We start from the raw sequence: 17,801 nt of genomic DNA on the forward strand, positions 1-17,801 counted from the left end.
ATCTGTCTTGGGTTTTCTTAAATGAGCCTGTCTTGTAGTAAAATTTAACACAGTGGATTCTTTGTCCCAGCTCCGACTGGAGTATTGGTATACTCACGGTCTGTGATTCCTCTATGCCCTGTAAAATAAAGGCGATTAGTGAATAAATAATGGAGATATCACATAAAGTTTACACGGGCCCCGTTTTTTCGGGTCACCCTGTATTTTTCAGAGAGCAGAATAGTTTTTGCGAACTTGTAGAGTTTGCTTTATTGTATAATGTCTCAAAAATTTAAACAAATATCGACATCAGATTGATATGACGATAATTGAGAGGTTAAATACTTTTATCAGAATTATTGTACACTCGTACCACAAAGTCACTTTTCAAACTATTAGGGAAGCATGATTTCGCTAGGCATTTATTATACAGTTTGGAAAGTACATTGGCAAGCTTATTGAGGATTTCTAAATTAGTCTAAAATGGATAGAATCAGACTCTCATATCTTGTAGGTGCCGAAGTTTTTATGATGTGACTAACATTGGGACTGGGGAATTTCAGATCAACAATTGGGGCTTATATAGGGATATCTAGGAAGAAATTATTTGTTGGTTCTAAGGTGGAGTTATAGGGGAACCACATAGAAAAGTTTTACCTTCTGATTGCTAGATATTGAATGACTACCGATTGCATTTTTTCACTACACTTTATAAAATTTGTCAGACATCAAGTGTTTAAATTTTCTGAAAGCTATCGGTTTTCTGTTTATTTCAGCACGACTTTATTTAGCGTTTGCTTTTTCACGCTTATTTATTTATAGACATCACCATTTATCAAGGTTATTGGGTTATTCGAGGATTAGGGTTAAAGAGTGTACAGTACTCAATTGGACGATATAGTTATTGTCAGTAATAGAAATTCAGTATTTTTTTAACTTAAGGGGAACGGCTTACCAAGAACTTGTGTACATTGGACTTGAAAACAGTCATAATCTAGTCAGCTTGAAACCAGGAAAAATGGAGGCATTTCTACATACGTGCAGTTCTAAGAAAGAAGCTTTGATCATGGAATCTACGTTTAGGTTTATGCACGGATAAAGAGTGGGGGAATTATTGATAGTGTTCTCAGATAGACGAGTGTCTCTTGTGAAAGTTTTTAAAGGTTATATAAATTGAAGCTCAGTCGAGCTTTTGTCATGAAAATAACGATAAAGCAGCGACAAACTCGCTACATATATTCTGTGAGATAGAGGTCGCAGATGTGGCAACGATACTCCGTCCTTGGCGAACATGGCTCTTACATAGCAGTGAGATATCTACTGGATCGATAGAAGGAGCCAACCATTTTTGCAGCGGCTTTGGCAACAGATTTGATCTGCGTGTTCTATTTCAGATCAGGAGTAAAGGTCAATCCCAGAAGCTAGTCAAAACATGAGACCTCTCCAAGATGAGAGCAATTCATTTCAATTGATTCCAGATTGGGATCAGACGTTGTTGATGTAAAGATAGTAGCTTGGTTTTAGATGCATTAAAACTAACCCGTCACTCCATTATCCATTGTACCACGTGCTCAAGATCATAGGAGAAAGTTCTCGAACTTGGTCGTTTACAGTGTTAGATGTGCTACCATAGACGGTAGTGTGATCAACATAAATGTCTACGAATAATGTAAGGATGTGATTTGGAATATCATTTATGTAATTCAGGAAGAGAGCTGGGTCAAAGATGGAACCTGAGGGACTCCATCATTAATGCCGTGAACTTCTGATTTCTGCCCATCAACTACTACTCTGATGAACCTATCAGCGAAGGATAATTTGATAATTGAGAAGACATTTCCAGCTATAGCATAGTTGGATATTTTGTGAAGTAAATCCTTATGACATACCCTATCAAAGTATTTTCATATGTCAAGAGCAATTGCCCTAGAAAGGTTGCACCCGCCTAGAGATTCGCTTATGCTATGGCGATTATTTATAGCACCTATAAGTGTGTGCTTATTTGTACATGATTTATGACATACGGGCAGGCGAAATTCATTCTGTCTCTTCGATGTCAGCTGCACAATTTGTAGTGAACAAACTGGGTGAGCGGGTCTTAATAGACTACTTCTGTGTTGTGACATCTTCATTAACAATCTCTTTTCACCTTCGGGAATCTCGTTGACAGACCATTTATCAGAAGGATAAAAAATTCGGTTTATATAGCATCTTCAGTGTATTCTCTGATGCCTTGGTTGTGATCCCTTTTTGATTAAGTTTTCGATTTGAGCAATGAATCTTCCCCATTGGGATTCAGATTCAAGTATGATGTCTGCTGATATCACTAACTCATTTGCATTGCTAAGTGGGCTGTGGGATTTAGTTAAAAAATCCTTTCATACAGAGGAAAGGAATGGTATAGAATAAAGTATGCTGGTGCTCACGATCTAGTGGGCTAGTCGGCAACATGGCCGTCTATGTGAGGAATAGATCTAGACATAAGTTATCAGTGCAGGGTCTAGCCGCTCCTGTGCAATTAAAAAAATATTATTGAGGGCATTAAAGCTTGTAAACACATGAATATGGGCGTTACAATCTAAGAGGTTGATTGATTATCATAAACTCCTGGCCTGAAGGAAAATGGTAGAATTAATAACGCCGGCTAGTCGAAAACACATAAAGACCTGATTATCCGATTAAAAACTGTGTTGTCTAGTTGCGGAGAGAGTGCTACTAGTAAAGAAAAAGAGTGAGGTATTGTATCATATTAAAGTTGTTAAAGGGGAGAGGGGTGTACATTTATTTCAGTTAATGCTAAGGTGTTAGAGAATTTACAAGGAAGAAACGCTTCACATAATCTAGGTTACTTAAAAGCTCATAGATATTTGTGAGACTCCCGGGATAAAGCGAATTGATTTTTTCGGAGGAAGTATTTCTAGTTTATCCGAATATTATTTTTAATGCCATATTATTACATTTCTGTTTAATTACAGGTTGAGGGGCGGTGTGTTTATTTAATTTCAGTTTCACGGGTAGAGCGTTTTTAATTTAATTTCAGGTCGGGGAGTAGAATGTTGGGCAATTTTGACAACATGTATGCATGCACAAGTTGTCCATTTGCACAGCCAGACTAGATAGCTGTAGACCCGTGAAAGTCCAGCGGAGTAGCGACAGACCTCTTTCAATTGCACTACAACCATCCGGATATTCTCTAACTGGTGATAGAGCAGCCGTTTTAAGTTGGAAGAACAATATAGAACATCTTCACTCTCAGTCGAGGACTAGAGCCAAGGAAATTGTTAATTAAGTACTCTAAGCATAAACCGGCTCATAATTGTCTTCTCTTTGGATGTCCATCTCATTCGGCAGTTAATGTTCTCTGCTCAACCACGTGGTGACCATTTTTTTCTGCATTTGCAAAGCCAATCTCATTTACCAATTTGCATACGCATTCAAACTCTGGGCTATCTGCTTATTAAATGGATTGCTACCACTGCTTTTCCGCTCCTGATATGTTGTGAGCACTTATATGCGCTCCGTAACATATTAACCTTCCCAAAAACTAATTTACAAGAAGTGAATCAAACCTGACTGAAGTATAACCGAAAAGTTCTAGTGTGCATTCTGTCCGATATTTTAATTTCATAATTTTTTGCATCAGAGAGTTTTTCCTTATCAAATTTGTTTGTTTTCACTTGTAAACAGAAAGGAGTTCCAACGTACCTTTCCAAATATTCAAAAGCAACGTTTTTATTCGTTTAAAGGAGGAAGTATCGTGGAATGTTAAAATAGCGAGGAGTTATGTTTAGCCCTGGAGTTTGAGAAATGTCATTAGTTTACTGTCGAAGTGTTTAAGATTGGTTGTTCCAGAATACAATTTCGAATGTCAAAAATATTTTACAGGACAATCCTATAAATGCAGAACAAAATCAGAGCTTGTATTGTTTGTTTTTACGGTTATTGTTTCTTAGTCTGAAATTACACCAAACCGAAAGATCATGTTTTTTATTTTAGTAAGTGCCCGACAGTGTTTCTAACGCATATGTTATACGGGTGTCTTTCAAGATACATTTGTAAATAAATATGATAGTTATTTCTTTGTGTGCAACTGTTATATTCCCTCACATCAACACTCGATCTGCTCTCAATAATCTATCAGTGATAGCATTTATATATTATCCTTGCTCATTAATAGATTTTTTCAGCAACGACTTTATGAGTTTTGTTCACTGCTGTGTAAAACATGAACTTTGAAATTTTAATAAACTAGATATAATACGATTGCTTGAAGTCGTATGACTCATTTGTCTTTGTATTGCTCATTTTTTTTAGAAAAAAAACTATTTGAGTGAACACTTTTTTATCTCACCTTTCATATAGACCACGCACATAGTTGTCTCTAAAATATTCAACTTTTATTTGGCGATATTATTCAGTAAATTTTCTTTATCCGTCTCATATATTATCAGATACATTTGACTTAATTATCCGAGACAGTTCTGGTAGAAAACTAACCCAACAAACCAAACAAATCAGAAATATTACCTTTCTGTGGTCACCTGACTTAATCCTGCAGATGCAAGACCTTGCATAGTAGCCAGTTTGCATATGCCATTATATACCATTCTTGATCGTAATACAATTCCAAATGTATAATCTAGTTTCAGATTTAGTTTATTTTATTTTACTCACTAAGGCATAATCTCTTTAAGTAGGTTTCTTGTGGCATCATTGATTGTACAGTAATATATTCCGTTACATACCAGATATTTTTCTTCGAGATTGATGAATAAGAAAGTGCAGCATAATTTAATTAATGATATTAGAACAGATTACATTAGAAATTATTTAATTTTTACCCGTGAGTAGACTCTTTAATTAATGATAGAACTAAATTGCTATATTAACTTTTTTAACGGTTATAGCTAATACATTTTAAATAATACTATTTGAAAAAAATTTAGCAGATGTGTCAGTCATGGCAACAGCTTGTAAAACATGCCCATTGAAGTTAAAGAATACGAGATGCATTCAAATGAATTTAAACGTGTAAACATGCAATGACATTTAATAACTTGCAACGTATTGACTAGAGATTTCACGTATTAAAAGGAAGTGTTTAGCATTTCGTTTAAATTATTTTATTAAATAAAATCGAGTTCAGATTTCATTTGATGTTATACTCCATACATTTAGACATTTATCCATTGTGAGAGTATATTACTATATAGTAGACACATTCAAACTAATTGCAAAGTGTGTCTTTTTAAATATATTCGATTCCATTATACCCTACATATAAAAGCAGAATACTGTAAATGTCTTAGCTTGTGCAGCCACTGAATAAGTATTAAACATAATATTTAGCAGGAATAACAGTATAATAAAGTCCTTATCAATCAGATAGATCATATTAAGAGAAAGATATGTCTTGTTCCACTTTGTTATGGCGTTGTCTCTAGGACTAATTATTATATTATGTTAAATTTCTAGTGTGCAAGATATCAATTCTGAAACTACTGAATTGTTGCAATATATCAAATGACTGCAACCCCATGAGCTTTAGTGAATAAAATGACAATTATACATTGTTATTGACATATTTCAATTGGTTTAGATAAATGTAAATATGCTTAAATAATATATTAATTGGTATAATAAACGTAAAATATTACTTGTATCATGAAAAATACACGTTTCAAAAGTGTCTTACGCAAAAGTGCATAATATAACTTCAAATGCGTAAATATTATTTTGCATGCATATAATATACAAGATTTTTGCGATAGCAGCATGATTTACAAGGACCCATTTTATTAAGTAATTGATGCTAAATTATGTGTATTTCTCTCAAACTTTGCTCCCATTCTCTCCCTTAATTTATAACTGTTTTATGAAAAGTAATATATTAGATTAAATACAATAATAGCAATGTGAGGAAAAAAGTGGTAAAAAAGCAAATAAACAACATTTAAAAAATGTTCGATGGAGATATTACATACATAAATAGACTAACGCAGATGTACTCCGTTGTCACATTTTTATATATATATATATATATATATATATATATATATATATATATATATATATAAATATATATATATATAAGCTCTATTGCCTATTTGGTTTTATCGAGCTTTTACATCTGGTTGAGATTACTTTATGAATATTAATTATTTAATATTTATAATTTACTTTAGTTTTGCCACCTTGGATTATTTTGGAAAACATAACTTTAATTCTAACTAGCAATCGGTGCCCGGCGTTGCCCAGGTGTTTTGAAGTGTATGCTGAGGAAAAAAAAACGGTCAATTTTTTTAAACTTTGACCTCTATTATGACCTCTTAACATTTATTGTTTAGGGATCAAGTAAAGTTAATAAGTTAGATCCATGTCCAAGGAATCTATATATAAAATATCACGTGTTTAGACCTTAAATTGTTGGAAGAGTTTGGTAGAGTTCTCAAAGGTCAAATTGTTGAATATTGACCACTTAATCGCCAAATTTCTGTCGAAAACCTATCACATCGATATTCCCAAATCTCAGTACCCTGTATATCAAATTTCGAATCTGTAGGCTTAAAATTGACAGAGTTTTAGCGTAGGGAAATGCACGCAGACGCACAGACACTATCACTTATACATATATATAAACATAAACATCATATATATAAGGATAATAGTACACCATATATATAACAAAAGACCATTATTTACTGAAGTGGAAGGAAATTTTCTCAAAAATAAATCTATATTTTTTTGTGTCTAATGATATTCTGGTACTTATACAGTTTAGTGACGACATTAAAAAATGGAAATATTGAAAAAAAAATGTTTATTTTACGTAACTGTTATAGAGTGAAGTTCTCCGAAAAAAAATTCACTTCATTTGATCAAGTAGTTTTTTTTTTACAGCGAAAAACAATGATTTATCAAGGCTACGTCAGCGTGGCCATTTTGGAAATGTTATTGCAGGCCCAGGAATTCCCCAAGGGCAGGTAACTGCCGTACATAGCAGAATACCTCCATTTTAGGCCAATCTAGCCCTTTTCTCCCCCACCAGAATGAGATTTTTTTTTTTTTTTTTGCGAAGACAGATGCCATTTTGGTTTTTTTTTTTTTTTTTAATTTGTAACAGAAGTAAATAAACGAAGTTTCGAAGTTATCCATGCGTGTCCAACTGCGCATGTTTCGAAAATAATCTCGTATAAAAATTCTTCAATTCTTTGCATTCTTCAATTTCTTTGCATACTTAATAGTATTCTTATTTAAAAAAAAACGCAAACAATTTGCAGATTTAAAAAAAAAGAAAAAAACGTAAAAAAATTGCAGATGTGTTATGCGCATCTCAATATGGCGAAACAAAAGGCTAGATTGCGAAATTTGGTCTAAAATGGAGGTATTCTGCTAGGTACATTTCCAAAATGGCCACGTTGACGTCGTCGTGATAAATAATTGTTTTTCGCTGTAAAAACAAAACTACTTGATCAAATGAAGTGCATTTTTTTTTTCGGAGAACTTCAGTCAATAACAGTTACGCACAATAAAATTTTTTTCAATATTTCCATTTTTTAATGTCGTCACTAAACTGTATAAGTACCGATAGTCTTATCAACACCCCTTTTTTCTATTTATTTAAAAAGAAAATACAACTTTATACAAATTCCCTATCAGTTTTTTTTTCGGTTAGGGTAATAATATGTTCGTAGCAGATGTTCGATTCTAAAACATATAAGGGCGTTCAGAAACCATGATTCGAGAAAGATAGAATTTAAAACGACTTTCTACAATAATTATGTAACTATATATAAATGTATATGCTGTTTAGATGTATAATTTGAACATGGTTGTATATTACGCTGTGCCAGAATTTTATATGCCAAAATTATTTACCACAACTACCAATACGACTATAACAAAATGAGACTATACATGCCGAATTAAAAATATACTTAGGCAACAAAGTCCTTATATATATATATATATATATATATATATATATATATATATATATATATATATATATATATATATATGTATATATACATATATATGCATATATGTATGTGTGTATGATTTTTCGTTTGTCCGTTTAAATGTGTATGTGCGCCTCATGTACTCCTTGATAATATAAAATTGCTAAGTTATTTTTGTATTTTTATAATTAGAATTTTACAACCGTGAACAAATTCCTATCCAAATATTTTTAATAGATGTGAACCAAATTAGTAAACACTTTGCTACTTACATGCGCCCAATCAAAATGAATTTTTTACTACAATTACTGCTATTAATGCCACAGGAGTTTTAACTCGTAAAACTTTACCATAATATATTATATGAATATACATATGGTGAAGAAAATAATTACAATGTATGCATATATCCTAATATAAATTTCTGTACTTTCTGTCACTGTGTGTGCATGACGCGGTTTGAGTCAGCCTGCAGGTTTTTTTTTTCGTTAATATTAGTTGCAAAAATACAAGTTTTTTTTTCTTTTTAAAATAAATTACTTCCAGTTTCTCCGTCTGATTAAAAAAAAAAAAAAAACGACTCTCTCTGATTCGACCAGGGTGGTAATTTTAGACCAGCGGTCATTAAACAAAATACTATTTTACCCATGTATCTAGAATTTTGTCGTTAATATTGGTTGAAAATACAATATCTTTGTTAAAGTAGTTTAAGGAGGCATCTCCCACCATAGAACGGACGAAAATAGAAGTAATTAATAACTTTATTTCCTAAATATTAATTGGCAAAAAAAAAAAAATGCAAAATGCAAAAATTGCATAAAATGTCGCATTTTTAGTGAGTTACCAATCTCTGTATCTACATATATATATATATATATATATATATATATATATATATATATATATATATATATTTATATATATACAGATATATATATATATATATATATATATATATATATATATATATATATATATATATATATCTGTATATCTGTGTCCATATGTGTCTGACAGAACTTTCTGTGGATCTATTTAGTAGGCCTATATTTGTATAGGTATGTGTATATGTCCGTATACCTTTCTGTGGTCTATATAACGTGGTGTATAAAGAAACCTTTTAACTTCTAATACTTTCGTGTTGAGCACTTCCTTGCTGTTGTTTCTACTGTTGTTGTCCCTTTCATGAAAATAAACATTGTGTAAATAATATCTACTTTCTCGCTTTTCTATTACAATATACAACCAGCTATTTGTAACATAAAATATTGCCCATGAATATTATTAAATGTACGTTGATAATTGTTCCAAATTTGATTTGAATAAACAGCTACCCAAACAGTAGTATCCACGAGGCAAGATGACAACCGAATATATTATGCTTTGAAAGGCAGTGTTTTACTAGCATATAACATGTTTCATCTGTTTTCTCTCGCGAAGTAATCCATTTCGGCTATAACCATTATCGGATGTCAGGAGATGAAGAAACGTTTCACAGGCTTCCTTTACTTAGTTCATTCCCTCGTAGACCTGTTTATAATCGTTTTTGTGTAGGTTGATCAGGTGAATTGAATGTAAATATACTGAAAAATACGATAAAACAAAACGCTTAATAATTTAATGTTTTGTTTAAATGTCCAAGTGTTGAGTCTAACATATTAAGTTAATAAAAAAAGTAAAATAAAATAATATAAATAAAATAAAATACTTAGTAAAATTAAAAATAAATATCGAGCAACGTGAGTATTTTCCTTCTTATCAACGACAAACCAACGTCTAACCTTTGCTCTTTTTATATTTACATTACTGGGTAATAACCTTGACACTGTGATCCGTGATGTCTATCCGATCTTCATCGATTCGAAAAATATTGTTGCTAGGTAGTAGTATTGGCTCAGGAGTACGATTTGATAGCGCTCACATTTTTCCCTTTCTGTGCAAAATCTTGTAATTTATGTTAGCTACTTCAGGCTCATGGTATTAGTTATTGTTGTCATCGGATTATCCAGTACCAACACGTATATCAACGACTCGCAAAGTTTCAGTTCATGCCCCAAGTATATGTTTAATAGTTTGTGAGTATTTTTGGCATACACTTCAGTTTTATAATCCCGGTATTTGCATTATGAAGAATTTAGTCATTGAAAAAAAAAACACGTGATAAGTTTAGCTTACTATGAATCTTAATCGCAGAAGCCACATATAACAAATTACATTTAATATTAAGGGTATGTGTATAGGTCCTATCCAGTTTGCCCATTGTCTCTGCTGACTGTTGAATACGTTTTAGGAACAAATTATTTTTTCCTCGCTCCTTATTTCCTGATTGACCAGATCTCAGCTATTGTTCTGTAGTCGTAAACCATCTTTCAATGCTGGAAATTTCCAGTCCAAATTTCCTTATTTGAGTGAGCCGGATGAACCAATTAGTAGCTAAGTTTTCTTTCGCCTCATATATAGCTCCTCAGACTGTTCACTTTCTTCCCGTTTTAAGCGGGGGTTGTACAGTATTAACTGCTGTTTCATGGGAATTGTCCTGTATTATGGTGAACTTTTCTCAGTTGAATACTTCTGCAATTGACTTAAAATTATAGTTTAGCTTCTTTACTACGTAGGGCTACATTTAATTATTTTAGATGCAAACCCAGCTATTACTTGCATATTAACTGATTTCTGATACTACTATATAGAATGTGCTCGTTGTCACTTCATAGTTGAGCAGAGAGGATGACAGAATAGGGATGGACATTCGTTTAAAGAACAAGATCATTTATTTACCCTGCATGGGACAGATTTGGATTTTGTTAATTTACAAGTAGTTCAGCTCGGCCCTATGTACTGTTCATAAATTAGTTTGTGTATATATATATATATATATATATATATATATATATATATATATATATATATATATGTGTGTGTGTGTGCGGGTGTGTGTGAATGTGTGTGTGTGTGTGCTAATAAGTTTGGCACATGTCCTCGTACCGCATATATTAAATTCCAAGTGTGTAGACCCAAAATAAACGAGGGAGTTTGTTAGTTTGTAAATAAAACTCTTAAAACTTTTAAGACTTCGCAGAAAATATCTCGCTCCAAAACTGATTATACAGTTTGACGCATGTCTTAAACCCCTTAATATATCATTTCATCTTTGCGAGTCCAAAATAGCTTAATAGTTCGCTAGAGACCGTTAAGTCCAAATATTTTGAATTTACCTCCCTGACAGCTAAATTTCCGAGCAAAACCGGAATAACAATCTTCCCTATGTCTGAATACACTTTACGTAAAATTTCCAAGATTTAGACCGAAAATGGCTAAGTAATTTGGTAGGGGCTGCATAGGCCACTTTTTAAATGTGATTCCAATTTCGTATACCTTAGAATTTCTTGTTTTGAGTTCATGTCAAATTAAGAAGTTTTATCAATATCCACGTAATCTACATCTAACATTTCAACTATTAAGCCCCGGTATTGACGAAGGAGTTATGCAGAGTGTTCAAAGATAAAATCGTTGAACTTTGACCCCTTGACAGCCAAATGTCTACCCAAAAACGATTAAAAGGGTTTTCCAAAATCTTAATACACCTTTAGTAATATATCTAATCTGTAGACTGAAAAATAACAGCATAGTTTGGTAGGAAAATGTACACACACATACACACACTGACGATTTCACTTTTATAGAAATATAGATATTCTTCTTATGTTTACGTGGATACATTATTAACTAAACCACTAGGTTGCTGTTTCGACCACCGCCAAACCAGAATGGCGTAGGTTTAAATTAAGGCAACCCAATCGAAAAGAGGGGATGACTTTCGAAAATATCGACGAAAAAAGCCACCGTTCCCTGTCGACATGTGCCCACGAGTGTGAACAAATGAATGGTTTAAGTAAATTCTTCGGTATTTATCGTCTGTAATGTCGATCTTTAAAACGATACTGATCTTGTGAAAATCTGTCGTCTCTCTACAAAAATGAGTACATACATTTACACATTGGTAGCTCACATTTTCGACCAAAACTGATTAAAAAGCTTGGCCTATGTCTGAATAAGCTTCAGGTAAAATTTCAAGTCATTAGACCAGAAATTTGTTGAGTAATTGCGCATAGAGTTTTTTTTTCTTTGATCCAATTTATACGCCTTACATTTCTTGTTAGGGGCTCAAATAAGATTATTAATTTAGAACCATGCCCAAGGAACCTATACCTAAAATTCAAGTTGTGTACGCCCAAAATTGGCATAGGATTTTTGTACAGTTCCTAAAGGTCAAAATGTTGAACATTTATCCCTTAAATGCCAAATTTCTGGCCGAAAACAGATTACAAAAACGTTCCCAAATCTCAATACACTGTATATAAAATTTCCAAGCTATCGACTGAAAATTGACAGTTATTGTGAAAGGAAATGTACACAGATATACACCCACACGGATAGGCATACACTTTCACTTGCATATATATATATATATATATATATATATATATATATATATATATATATATATATATATATATATATATATGCATATATATATATATACATATATATATATATCTTTATTCGATTGGCAAAATTTTAGAATAATTATAAAGAAGTGAACCATCGCGTAAATTAAATCGAGTAAAATAAGATGGAAAACGGGGTGAGGAAAATAAAAAAAAATAAAAAAATGGGGCAAGTTACATGTAACAAATGTACAATTCAATAAAATAAGTGTCGATTACAAACAAGATCGTTAAAATACACCCATTTTGCTTTCCTTTTCCTCACCGCGTTTTCCATCTTATTTTTGTCGATTGAATTTACGCGATAGTTCACTTCTTTATACTATATATATATATATATATATATATATATATATATATATATATATTTATACATATGTATATATACACATATATATAGATATATACATATATACATATATATATACATATATATACATATATATACACATATATATATAAATATATGCGTATATATACATATATACATATATATATATACATATATTTATACGTATATATACATATATACATATATGCATATATACATATATACATATATATATATACATATATATACATATATACATATATATATATACATATATATGCATATATACATATATATACATATATATACATTATATATATATACATATATACACATATATACATATATACATATATATATATACATATATAGAAATATTTATATATATATATATATATATATATATATATATATATATATATATATATATATATATATATATATATATATATATACCGGACTTTGTGCGCGTGAGTTCCTTTCACATAGGTTCCCAAACGGTTGTGTCTATCAAAATCAAATTTCACACAAACCGATTTAAATGGCCGGTAGGGTTCGGAAATGTTCTTTGGTACAGGAATGAGTCCGATAAGTATCGAAATATTTAAAAAAAAAATATCATCTTAATATATTTTTCCTGATAGATAAAGGGACATAATTTTTAGAATTAAATATGTTATGTTACCGGCAATGGGTATACAACCTTAGCAAATGAGTTGTTCTGAAAGATAACTGAATTATTGACACCCGGAAATGTGGCTGAGTCGAAAACATACGTCTGTGGATAAAATGATCCCCTGTTCAAGATTGAATCTACTTACCCATTATTCATTTAATCCTATTAAAGATACAAGCAGAGGATACCGTTTTAAACTGCTGCAAATCATTTTATCACATTTAATAATGAACAATAGTCAGAAGTGAATTATCAAGAGCATTCATCGTGAAACGTAAATATCAGCTGTCGTGATATTCTAAACAAACACATACAGAATTTGATGAGCGCTTTTTCATTATTAATTATTTTTTTGTTCATTCGAATTAGTCCAGCGGGAAACGTGTTCCAATGAATATATCATAATCAATAGAAGATTGATTGTATAATAATAATACATCTTCAATCTACATAAATAAAAAAAAATTATTGTTTAAGCGTATTGCACGACACAGCAACGCTGAGACACCAGCTAATATATATATATATATATATATATATATATATATATATAAGCATTTTAAGCATTTTATTCAATAGAGCTCAATATGCTATAAAAAGTAATGAAGATATATAAGGCAATTAAGCTACAACTAATACGTCGCATTTTATCCCCGAGATAATTCGTAATTCATAGTCTGATGAGACCTCCCCAAATCACATACGGCCACTTCTCTCCAGGTTGACTTAACAATATCTATCTGTCTATCTATCGTTCTATCTATCAATATATCTATGTGTGTGTGTTATTGTGTGTGTGGTAAAATATAAGATATTGCTATCTATCATGAAGGGTACCACATAGAATAACTACTTCGTAATGTATACAGTGTAACCTAAAACATTATTTTTCTTGCAACTTAATAATTGGATAGAATTTAATGTTAGTTTTTATTCTATGACCTCTAGGCTAATACTATCGCATTATATTCTGAATCGGAAAAAAATCTTATTATCGTAAAACTTGCAGACAAACAATTTGAATTTAAATGATTACGAGATAAGAGCAATTGGTTTCAACAATCAATGAATGTGTAAGATGGCTAAATTAGAAATAAATAAATAAAGTTGTCTGGGTTTATGATTTTTTTTTGTCATTGATTTGCAATGTCCGATTATTATCAAGCGATTTGATTGTTCTTCAAAAGATTGGAATCTTTTCGGCCTTCAGAGAGACGCAGCGCAATGTTATCTTCAGTCTATTTCTGTGAACGGATTATTTTTTAAACGGCATGGTTTAAAATAAGATATCGTTCCGGCAATGCTGTCTTGTAATAGTTACTGTTTATTTAAATAAAAGAAGACAGTTACTTTGGCCGACTAGGCAGTAAATTATAGCAAAAATCACTTCATAAAATAAGTGTTATTTAAAAGGCGTTTGTGAGTTCTATGTTTATACTAATGTGTGAAAAAGATACTATAAAATATCATACCGAATTGAGTAACAAACAAAACCCAAGAACTAGATTATCTGTACCACCGTATAGACACTCATTTAGGACTAAGTGTTAAACATAAATATGTAAACGACCAGTGTTGAATTTCTATGTTTACTCCAATGAAATCATAAACAGGAATATAATTTACGTCGGATAGGTTTGTTTTTGTGCTTAATTGACTGACTAGGATGTGTGTCAGACCAGACCAAGAGTCAGTTCACTTGTGAACATTTTTGTTGCGTAATAATCCCTAACATAATTTAACCTCTTCAATAAATGTATTCGATTGATAACATCCATGGGCATTTACGCAATATTATATTAGCCTATGTGATTTTTCAATTTTTGTTTTCAGGTATAAGAACCTAATTTAATACAAATAAAAAAAACGAGGTGCCTTAAATAAGTTTCCAGAGTTATTCCTTCTGAGAACATTTTCTGAAACTTACACATACGGAAATCTAGTCCACTTCTAAGTTATATTCACCTGTTGCAATACAATTGTCCTCCGAATTCTGAAAGGGGCCATACAACTAATCTTGTGTGAAAGTTGCAATGACCCTCTTTACACTCTCTTTTATCTCCTTAATTATCTAATAACGACAACATCTAAAGTTTTCGTTGAGCTTAAGATATATTGATTTATCTTGGACAATGATCTGGTGCAAGGATGGAGTTTTAGACTGTACCTTTCAGACAAAGTTCTCTCAAGTCTTTCACATCTTAAGTTTATTAGAAACAATTTTGTGGACAGGTCCTACACTGACATAAAGCTGTGCAGTTATTGTCTCTTCGGACAGAGACGGTTCTTATCAATGAAATTCTATATATATATGACCAATGAATTCTGGTATTATGTATTTCTCACTCTTACCACAACACTGTTCTTTTGCCCAGACACCTCGATATTCTTGAATATCTTATGATACTTAGAAACTAAATCTTGATTCGGGCATGATTTCCAAAAGCAGCCTGCAGCACTCTATATTTTATACGACATTTTCTCCGTTTAACAGACTTTTAATGCATATTATTTTCCGAAAATATCCTTATGTTCAGATGCTTTTTTTAAATCCTGCAACTGTTAAAATCAGGCTTTAGTTGTGTACATGTTATTTCCTGTCCTAGCTGTTCATTTGTACCTTAAATTATTTAAGTTGGTCGTCCATATAAGATGTCTAGCTATAACATATTAAGTTTCAAGAGTCTACAGCAATTTTAAATGTATGCACCAAAAAAAGAATGGAACATTAGTAGAAGCATTTCGTAAGATAATTTTCCACTACATTAACTGTTGGGAGATAGCAATACATTAACAAAATCAGTTTGAATAACTTGAATAATTTATATGTTTATTAACCACTTTCTATAATTAAAACAATTCCTTTAATGGCGGGTTTATTATCATAAGGTTTTAATAAGTAAATCAATTCACATTATGTTATCTATATCTTATCATATGTATTTTTACGACTTTTTTTTATATAACTTAACTACCGAGTATTTTTTAGACAATATACTATAATTTGGGAATATCTTTTATCCTGTAGGATAACGGATATTTGTTCTGTAAAGTAATTGTAATTTGATGAAAAAATAGTCATCTCATATATACATTTGTAAACATTATGGCATGATTCTTTTACAAGTATTAAAACTCATTTATTTTTGCTAAATAATTTGCATCATTCGACATTTTGAAATCTGCCATAGGTAACTATTTATATTTTGAAGATTTCGTCTCAACATATGTCAAACTTGTACGTATCTATTTTTATGTGACCGTTTGAAAAGTTAATTAGCCGTACATTATGGCAGTGACATGTCTACATGGCAATGATGTAAGTTATGCAAATATAAATGTACTAGCCTTGCTAAGGGTTTAGTATGGAAAAATAGATGTTCCTCACTCCTATATTTTATTATCATCAAAATTTGTGATATCAGCAACTGTTTAATCATATCGAGTGTTTGACCGTTATAGCAAAAGAATCCCCTTGAGTATACTAGGAGGAACTTTAACATGCCTCACCGCAGTAATTTAGTCTACAATACATTGCAGTTAACATTGCACCGAAAATAATATATTGTTGATTTTATAAGAGGTTCTAAAAGTAATAGGCGAACTTAAAGTTTAAAATGCAACGGTAAAGTATCATGATTCAATATTGCGCTACAAAAAAATGCATTTTGATAGCGACCCTGTCTTATAAAAAATCAACATGTTATTTCCTATTTTTGGTTTTTCTGCGTGTGCATATATACAAATTTTCAAATGCATTTGTGATTTACGACTGTATCAATGTGTTAACGTTGGTCAAAATTCGGCATCCTTTTTAATAAGTTTTGTTTATCGATTTTCGATAAGTTATCGGAAAATATCCGATACAACACATACGTTAGAACACGCACGCACATCAAGTAGTTTTGTGTGAAGGTTAAAAATAATCGCCTTAGCCGGTTTTTTCGTCTATATGGACGAACTCATGAACACATCCAATGTTCCAACTATATAATAGTGGGGATTGAGATACATAAATCATTTTTCGCTGTTTCTCTCCGTATATGGGTAGTGTGGGTGCGTGCGCTTGCATGTGTGTCTACATGTCTTCATACAGTGTAGAACGAGAAAATTGTCGCCCTAGAAAAGTCGACATGATTCTATTTCATTTTGATGAAAACCGTTGTTGGGCAGCTGCGTGCGAATCCCAAGAGCGATAGGAGCGTTCTATCCGGACTGAAAGTGACACACGATTCAACAAGCCAGATGCTCTCCCCTGTCAGTTATTACAACAGAACCATTGCCAACGCACTCACGATGCAAATCAGCGTAATGCAAATCAGCGTGATGAAAATGAAGTTTTCGGT

This window comes from Euprymna scolopes, chromosome 4 (assembly GCF_053919585.1).
Source record: "Euprymna scolopes isolate OS-2025 chromosome 4, ASM5391958v1, whole genome shotgun sequence".
Lineage (NCBI taxonomy): Eukaryota > Metazoa > Mollusca > Cephalopoda > Sepiida > Sepiolidae > Euprymna > Euprymna scolopes.